Raw genomic sequence first — 9,388 nt, 5'->3', positions numbered from 1 at the left:
TCCATTCTGGAAATTGTCTGCTCTATTTAAGGTTGGGTTTTTTTCCATAACTGAGAAAGGAAGGATGAGTTGCCCTAACTTTCCTTAATGCCTGAAATATTTGATCCCAAATTTTGCATGGATTTTCTCTTGAATGGCCATTGCTGATTGGAAATATCAATGGAATTCTTAGTAATTCCACTATCTTTGGGCTGCTCCCTAGTTCCCCAAGAAAACAGCCTCACTGTACAAGCCTGCTACCTTGCTCTTGTACTACCACTCCACTTGCCTGTGCACTATACATATCTATTAATTGTCCCGTTTTATGCAATCTTCTCCTCTCTCTCTCTGCAATCTCCTCCCCTGACCCCAATAATCTCAGGACATCAGTATATTTAGCACAGATATCAGTCACTATTTCACTCCTGCTCCCTCCAGTGGCACTACAGTGGACCTGACAGTCTGTTTTCCCCCAGAGCCTGTTAAGTGATTCCATCCATGGGTGCTTGGCCTGTGATTGCATCACAAGCTGGATAACACTTGTTTTTCTTTTCTCTTGCACCCCCCTGGCTTGTCTTGTATCCTTCCTCATTCCTGTGTTCTTCTTAGGAACTTGTTTTTGCAGTAAAAATGCATCTTGAATGTAGAGTTACAGAAAAATTTGAGATTGGTGAGAAGTTTTCTTTGTGCTAACGGAGTTGCTTCTAATACTTGTCTAGGCTGTGTCTTTATTTGCTGTGGGGAAGTTATTTTACCAGTTGGAGTGGGGTTATGATGACATATTTACAAACACTGAAGTATGAGCCTGTGAAGGAGAGTCCATCCCAGGACATCATTAAGGGCTGGACGTATTAGGGGATGGATTTATTAGGGGTATCTCCTGGCAATGCCCCCATCCTCTTTGATAGGACCTTGCTGACAAAGCCTGACCCTTAGGGTGCATGTGTGTGCATAGACTGTAGTTTTCAATTTTCTGCTTGAAGGTGGCAGAAGGAATTCCAGTCATCATGAGATGATTGGTGTCTCTCTTCAGAGTTCATGGACAGTATTGCTAAAATAAATGCCCCATCTAGCTTAGATAAGCTTGGGTTTCTTTTTCTTACGAGACAGGGTCTTGTTTTGTCACCCAGGCTGGAGTTGAATTTGCTGAGACAAAAGATGCTGATGAAATGCAGTAGCTTTCTTAACATGAAAGCAAATCCATGTTGCAGCTTAATTTTCCCTCTATCAATTACTCAATGGAATACTACTCAGCCACTAAAAGGAATTAATTAATGGCATTCGCTGCAACCTGGATGGGGTTGGAGACTATTATTTTAAGTGAAGTAATTCAGAAATGGAAAACCAAACATCGTATATTCTCACTCATAAGTGAGAGACTTCTGCCATGATTGTAAGTTTCCTGAGGCCTCCTCAGAAGCTGAGGAGATGACAGTATCATGCTTCCTGTATAGCTTGCAGAGCTGAGCTGATTAAACCCTTTTTCTTTATAAATTACCTAGTCTCAGGCACTTCTTTATAGCAATGTGAGAATGACCTAATACACTATTGAATTGAGGGAGGCCATTTAATCTTTAGCATTTTTCACCAGCATTGTGCTATATAGAGAACTACTACTCTAGCACTTCATAGATGTTGGCACACTCCTCTCCTATGTCTTGATGGGGAGAGTGTGCCTTCTGCATCCTTTAATAGGATATAGTTGAATGTTGGTGGTGATTATCTGGTTGCTATGTGGTAAATCCATACTAGAATTTCTATCTCGTGAAGTACTTAGTTGACAGAAATTCTTTGTTTACAGTATAGAGGCCAAAATCTAGCTTGGACCACCTTTGAGTTCAAGTTTCTATCAAATTAGATGAGAAACACAAAAGCAACTTCCAGCTGCTTCAGCTTTTATAGTTGAATCCATAATCTGGTAATTATACCCATATTACTAAATAAAGCTCGAGCTAAAATTTAGTACTTGCTTGGTCTAGCAGCCTCACCATTTTCCAATCGAATCCTGTACATCTTCCTCATATTTTGCTGATTCCAAATAGCAATATCCTGCAATCGTTTTGGCAGATGAATTTTCATTTTATAACCTCATCTCAGTCCTTTCACTACTGCCACCAAGTGGTAGATATAGAGATGTGCCACCCAGCTCACTTCATCTAAGTGGAGCCTGGCTGTGGGGAGTGCAGAGCACTTCTGGCTGTCAGCACCTTTATGGTCAGCCTCCCTGGTAGAAAGATTCCTCATCCAATGACACTCCCTTGCTGGGGAAACCCATACCCAGTAATTAAGTAGCGTAGGGTTAAAAAGCCTGGCCATTGAAGCCTGAAGCAGGACAACTGTGGTGTGTAACTGACTGTTGAGCGGTCCTTCTGTTTGGTTAGGAGATTGTTGCATTGTAGTTTGACTTCTTCTGTTCAAGTCTGCTTCCTCCCCCTTCTTGTTGGATAAATATTAATTCCAAAAAAAAAAAAAAAAATCCTGCACCCTGATTTGGTCTCAGAGTAGCTTCTGGAGAACTCAACCTGTAACAATTGGTACCAGAGGTGGTATGAACTGAAAAAGTAGGTGATATGATAGGGTTTTGGAGCTGGATTACTTACCGCTCAGCTGGAACTGAGGACCCTATCACTACTGGTGGGAGGAGCACATACAGCTTTCACTGGTGATATATTGTGTTGGTCTAGTGTCTACCATGGGTAGAGAAAGCATCGGTGGGTACAATATTTCAGGTGTTTGGGACACACAGAGGAAAGAGAAACTATAAGAAAGAATAAATTGGATGGATGTCCTTAAGAGCTTCTGTGCCACAGAAAGATAATGAGCAGGCAATTAAAAATTAGGAAAGTAAGCAAGAGGGGTTCTTTGTATACAAAAAAAACTTTTTATCTCCTGCACCAGGGAGACATATAAAAACGAGGACCAAGCCCATTTAAGAGTTGAAATGATAGAATGTCAAATATAGTTAAATGTCCCACAAAACAGATCTGTTACATCAAATTTGGGGCTCTGATTAGGATAATCTGGGGCCCTGACACATAGGATGAGGACATCTAGGTGGATGCATCCCAAAGTTTGGCTTCCCAGACTCTCCTGAACTTTCTTAGCATTCAGAAATGGCCCTCAACTCTTCCTATTAACAGCAAATACCTCTTTGGGCTGAAAGATAATGCATAGAAATCTCTTCTGCAAAGTGAGTGACACATGCCTGTCTCAGGACCTGCTCTCTCCTGGCTACTAGCCCTATAATTATGGCCAAGTGACAGCATAATCCAATTTGAGAGGTGATGGGCCTGAAAGGTGCTACACCTGAGGAAGGAGGAATGGAACTCTACTCCAAAGACCTGCAGAAGTATACAGCAGGAGCTGGGGGAGTATGATTGGGACTGGCTTCTCAGCATGCTAGATCATCACTCTAATATATATAGTTAATTAATAAAGAGTTTGATTTGGTAGTAATCTCCTGAGATAAAGGATTTAGGACACTGGCAAGGATACTAGGAGATAGGACAATCCTGCTACTAGAATGAGTTCTAGAAGCATGAAAAATAGAATGGCTCAGGCTGAGTGAAATTGAAATGCCATAATTATTGTGGTAGACAGTAGAGGGAGGGATTGAAAGGCTCAACGACATAGGATTGATGTCCTGAATCTACTACATATGGCTGGAAGACACACTTGATAATTACATTCTATGGGAAGGCCCAGAGGCCACACCATTTACAAAGGTCTTATGAGAAAAAAAAAAAAAAACACCTTGAGAAGGGCACTGGAATCACTAAAATGTTCAGTAATGATTCGCCTCTGTAGGAGAGGCAGTCATAGAACTTGGCTTTCTGATAGCAGTAGGAATGATAGGACCTTGAATAAAATAGAGGCCAGATCCTAGCACTTACTCATCAGAAGCTAGAGCATTGTCATTATCATAACGACTTGTAAGAATGGGATGGCAGTCCGTCTTTCTTCACAGAAAGTTATAAAGATCAATAAAACATGGTGGCCAACAAGGAAAGTACTTAAGCAACCAAATCAAGGACAAATCAAATCAAGGGCAGAAGATCTGGAAGCTGAGAATGGTTGTTCCCAGTTTTAAAGAAGTCACAATCTCTTGCCCAATATCCAAACCTGAGTCAGGTCAGATCTCAGAATACATTGAAAGGTAACTGAGTTCTCAGGAAAGGGCTCTATAGCACCATGGAAAATGTACATGGTAATGATCCCCTATGGCTATTTCAGCTAACTATATGGTGGGGAAGGCAGAATACACAAATAGGTGGAGGACTCTTGAACACGGAGTCTGACATGACATTAATACCCAGAGAACCAAAGCATTTTCATGGAAAAGGGATGCTAGGTAACAAATTGAGTCCTGGACAAGGCCCAGTTTACAGCAGATCCATTTGCTTCATGGACAAACTCAGTGGTCATTTTCTTTTTTCTTTTTTATTATTATACGTTAAGTTTTAGGGTACATGTGCACAATGTGCAGGTTAGTTACATATGTATACATGTTCCATGCTGGTGTGCTGTACCAATTAACTCGTCATTTAGCATTAGGTATATCTCCTAATGCTATCCCTCCCCCCGCCCCCCACCCCACAACAGTCCCCAGAGTGTGATGTTCCCCTTCCTGTGTCCATGTGTTCTCATTGTTCAGTTCCCACCTATGAGTGAGAATATGCGGTGTTTGGTTTTTTGTTCTTGTGATAGTTTACTGAGAATGATGATTTCCAATTTCATCCATGTCCCTACAAAGGACATGAACTCATCATTTTTTATGGCTGCATAGTATTCCATGGTGTATATGTGCCACATTTTCTTAATCCAGTCTATCATTGTTGAACATTTGGCTTGGTTCCAAGTCTTTGCTATTATGAATAGTGCCACAATAAACATACGTGTGCATGTGTCTTCATAGCAGCATGATTTATAGTCCTTTGGGTATATACCCAGTAATGGGATGGCTGGGTCAAATGGTATTTCTAGTTCTAGATCCCTGAGGAATCGCCACACTGACTTCCACAATGGTTGAACTAGTTTACAGTCCCATCAACAGTGTAAAAGTGTTCCTATTTCTCCACATCCTCTCCAGCACCTGTTGTTTCCTGACTTTTTAATGATTGCCATTCTAACTGGTGTGAGATGGTATCTCATTGTGGTTTTGATTTGCATTTATCTGATGGCCAGTGATGGTGAGCATTTTTTCATGTGTCTTTTGGCTGCATAAGTGTCTTCTTTTGAGAAGTGTCTGTTCATGTCCTTCACACACTTTTTGATGGGGTTGTTTGTTTTTTTCTTGTAAATTTGTTTGAGTTCTTTGTAGATTCTGGATATTAGCCCTTTGTCAGATGAGTAGGTTGCGAAAATTTTCTCCCATTTTGTAGGTTGCCTATTCACTGTGATGGTAGTTTCTTTTGCTGTGCAGAAGCTCTTTAGTTTAATTAGATCCCATGTGTCAATTTTGGCTTTTGTTGCCATTGCTTTTGGTGTTTTAGATATGAAGTCCTTGCCCATGCCTATGTCCTGAATGGTAATGCCTAGGTTTTCTTCTAGGGTTTTTATGGTTTTAGGTTGAACATTTAAGTCTTTAATCCATCTTGAATTCATTTTTGTACAAGGTGTAAGGAAGGGATCCAGTTTCAGCTTTCTACATATGGCTAGCCAGTTTTCCTAGCACCATTTATTAAATAGGGAATCCTTTCCCCATTGCTTGTTTTTCTCAGGTTTGTCAAAGATCAGATAGTTGTAGATATGTGGCATTATTTCTGAGGGCTCTGTTCTGTTCTGTTCCATTGATCTATATCTCTGTTTTGGTACCAGTACCATGCTGTTTTGGTTACTGTAGCCTTGTAGTATAGTTTGAAGTCAGGTAGTGTGATGCCTCCAGCTTTGTTCTTTTGGCTTAGGATTGACTTGGTGATGTGGGCTCTGTTTTGGTTCCATATGAACTTTAAAGTAGTTTTTTCCAATTCTGTGAAGAAAGTCATTGGTAGCTTGATGGGGATGGCATTGAATCGATAAATTACCTTGGGCAGTATGGCCATTTTCACAATATTGATTCTTCCTACCCACGAGCATGGAATGTTCTTCCATTTGTTTGTATCCTCTTTTATTTCACTGAGCAGTGGTTTGTAGTTCTCCTTGAAGAGGTCCTTCACTTCCCTTGTAAGTTGTATTCCTAGGTATTTTATTCTCTTTGAAGTAATTGTGAATGGGTGTTCACTCATGATTTGGCTCTCTGTTTGTCTGTTATTGATGTATAAGAATGCTTGTGATTTTTGTACATTGATTTTGTATCCTGAGACTTTGCTGAAGTTGCTTATCAGCTTAAGGAGATTTTGGGCTGAGACGATGGGGTTTTCTAGATATCCAATCATGTCATCTGCCAACAGGGACAGTTTGACTTCCTCTTTTCCTAATTGAATACCCTTTATTTCCTTCTCCTGCCTAATTGCCCTGGCCAGAACTTCCAACACTATGTTGAATAGGAGTGGTGAGAGAGGGCATCCCTGTCTTGTGCCAGTTTTCAAAGGCAATGCTTCCAGTTTTTGCCCATTCAGTATGATATTGGCTGTGGGTTTGTCATAGATAGCTCTTATTATTTTGAGATACGTCCCATCAATACCTAATTTATTGAGAGTTTTTAGCATGAAGGGTTGTTGAATTTTGTCAAAGGCCTTTTCTGCATCTATTGAGATAATTATGTGGTTTTTGTCTTTGGTTCTGTTTATAGGCTGGGTTACATTTATTGATTTGCATATATTGAACCAGCCTTGCATCCCAGGGATGAAGCCCACTTGATCATGGTGGATAAGCTTTTTGATGTGCTGCTGGATTTGGTTTTCCAGTATTTTATTGAGTATTTTTGCATCAATGTTCATCAAGGATATTGGTCTAAAATTCTCTTTTTTGGTTGTGTCTCTGCGCGGCTTTGGTATCAGGATGATGCTGGCCTCATAAAATGAGTTAGGGAGGATTCCCTCTTTTTCTATTGATTGGAATAGTTTCAGAAGGAATGGTACCAGTTCCTCCTTGTACCTCTGTTAGAATTCGGCTGTGAATCCATCTGGTCCTGGAGTCTTTTTGGTTGGTAAGCTATTGATTATTGCCATAATTTCAGATCCTGTTATTGGTCTATTCAGAGATTCAACTTCTTCCTGGTTTAGTCTTGGGAGGGTGTATGTGTCGAGGAATTTATCCATTTCTTCTAGATTTTCTAGTTTATTTGTGTAGAGGTGTTTGTAGTATTCTCTGATGGTAGTTTGTATTTCTGTGGGATTGGTGGTGATAACCCCTTTATCATTTTTTATTGCGTCTATTTGATTCTTCTCTCTTTTCTTCTTTATTAGTCTTGCTAGTGGTCTATCAATTTTGTTGATCCTTTCAAAAAACCAGGTCCTGGATTCATTGATTTTTTTGAAGGGTTTTTTATGTCTCTGTTTCCTTCAGTTCTGCTCTGATCTTAGTTATTTCTTGCCTTCTGCTAGCTTTGAATGTGTTTGCTCTTGCTTTTCTAGTTCTTTTAATTGTGATGTTAGGGTGTCAATTTTGGATCCTTCCTGCTTTCTCTTGTGGGCATTTAGTGCTATAAATTTCCCTCTACACACTGCTTTGAATGTGTCCCAGAGATTCTGGTGTGTTGTGTCTTTGTTCTTGTTGGTATCAAAAAACATCTTTGTTTCTGCCTTCATTTCGTTATGTACCCAGTAGTCATTCAGGAGCAGGTTGTTCAGTTTCCATGTAGTTGAGCGGTTTTGAGTGAGTTTCTTAATCCTGAGTTCTGGTTTGATTGCACTGTGGTCTGAGAGACAGTTTCTTATAATTTCTGTTCTTTTACATTTGCTGAGGAGAGCTTTACTTCCAAGTATGTGGTCAATTTTGGAATAGGTGTGGTGTGGTGCTGAAAAAAATGTATATTCTGTTGATTTGGGGTGAAGAGTTCTGTAGATGTCTATTAGGTCTGCTTGGTGCAGAGCTGAGTTCAATTCCTGGATATCCTTGTGAACTTTCTGTCTCGATCTGTGTAATATTGACAGTGGGGTGTTAAAATCTCCCATTATTATTGTGTGGGAGTCTAAGTGTCTTTTTAGGTCACTCAGGACTTGCTTTATGAATCTGGGTGCTCCTGTATTGGGTACATATATATTTAGGATAGTTAGCTCTTCTTGTTGAATTGATCCCTTTACCATTATGTAATGGCCTTCTTTGTCTCTTTTGATCTTTGTTGGTTTAAAGTCTGTTTTATCAGAGACTAGGATTGCAACCCCTGCCTTTTTTTTGTTTTCCATTTGCTTGGTAGTTCTTCCTCCATCCTTTTATTTTGAGCCTATGTGTGGCTCTGCACGTGAGATGGGTTTCCTGAATACAGCACAGTGATGGGTCTTGAATCTTTATCCAATTTGCCAGTCTGTGTCTTTTAATTGGAGCATTTAGTCCATTTACATTTAAAGTTAATATTGTTATATGTGAATTTGATCCTGTCATTATGATGTTAGCTGGTTATTTTGCTCGTTAGTTGATGCAGTTTCTTCCTAGCCTCAATGGTCTTTACAATTTGGCATGATTTTGCAGTGGCTGGTACCGGTTGTTCCTTTCCATGTTTAGTGCTTCCTTCAGGAGCTTTTTTAGGGCAGGCCTGGTGGTGACAAAATCTCTTAGCATTTGCTTGTCTGTAAAGTATTTTATTTCTCCTTCACTTATGAAGCTTTGTTTGGCTGGATATGAAATTCTGGGTTGAAAATTGTTTTCTTTAAGAATGTTGAATATTGGCACCTACTCTCTTCTGGCTTGTAGAGTTTCTGCCGAGATATCCACTGTTAGTCTGATGGGCTTCCCTTGTGGGTAACCCGACCTTTCTCTCTGGCTGCCCTTAACATTTTTTCCTTCATTTCCATTTTGGTGAATCTGACAATTATGTGTCTTGGAGTTGCTCTTCTCTAGGAGTATCTTTGTGGCGTTCTCTGTATTTCCTGAATCTGAATGTTGGCCTGCCTTGCTAGATTGGGGGAGTTCTCCTGGATAATATCTTGCAGAGTGTTTTCCAACTTGGTTCCATTCTCCTTGTCATTTTCAGGTACACCAATCAGACGTAGATTTGGTCTTTTCACATAGTCCCATACTTCTTGGAGGCTTTGTTCGTTTCTTTTTATTCTTTTTTCTCTAAACTTCCCTTCTCGCTTCATTTCATTCATTTCATCTTCCATCACTGATAACCTTTCTTCCAGTTGATCGCATCAGCTCCTGAGGCTTCTGCATTATTCACATAGTTCTTGAGCCTTGGCTCCTTTAAGCACTTCTCTGTATTGGTTATTCTAGTTATACATTCGTCTAAATGTTTTTCAAAGTTTTTAACTTCTTTGCCTTTGGTTTGAATTTCCTCCTGTAGCTCGGAGTAGTCTGATTGTCTGAAGCC

The sequence above is a fragment of the Pan troglodytes genome, chromosome 9 (assembly GCF_028858775.2).
Source record: "Pan troglodytes isolate AG18354 chromosome 9, NHGRI_mPanTro3-v2.0_pri, whole genome shotgun sequence".
Lineage (NCBI taxonomy): Eukaryota > Metazoa > Chordata > Mammalia > Primates > Hominidae > Pan > Pan troglodytes.
This window is presented reverse-complemented; position numbering follows the sequence as displayed.